We start from the raw sequence: 538 nt of genomic DNA, 5'->3' as shown, positions 1-538 counted from the left end.
TGTGTGTGTGTGTGTGTGTGTGTGTGTGTGTGTGTGTGTGTGTGTGTGTGTGTGTGTGTGTGTGCATGAGTGTAGGTGTCTAGGTCAGTGTATATGTGTGTGTGTGTGTGTGTGTGTGTCTGTCTGTATTTGAGCATATTCCTTCACAGACTTGAAAGATGAGTAGAAGACTGTGCATAATTTACACTGTACTTTTCAAAGAGGCCAATATTCCACAGATGGTACAAATTATGGTGGATGTGCTCCTCCACTCCGTTTTACTCAAGCATCTAAAGTCTCTCTAAAGTACCGAACCTGCTGTAATTATAACATCCAATCAATTCTAAACTAATTTTAGGTTTGGCAGTTAGCTGCATGGCTGTTTTGGTAGAGTTATATTTTTTCCAAGTTAGTTAACTTTGCAAGTATAAAGTTATTTACACTCACTTGATAGGCTGCATGAATTTAGTTTTATAATATATCCAAAGAGTAGGAATTTGATTAATCTGTTATCTTTCGATCATTTTTGCTTTTTAAACATTTACATTTCCTACTGCAT

This window comes from Haplochromis burtoni, unplaced genomic scaffold (genome assembly GCF_018398535.1).
Source record: "Haplochromis burtoni strain Fernald_Lab_line unplaced genomic scaffold, NCSU_Asbu1 Contig_532, whole genome shotgun sequence".
Taxonomy (NCBI): Eukaryota; Metazoa; Chordata; class Actinopteri; order Cichliformes; family Cichlidae; genus Haplochromis; species Haplochromis burtoni.
This window is presented reverse-complemented; position numbering follows the sequence as displayed.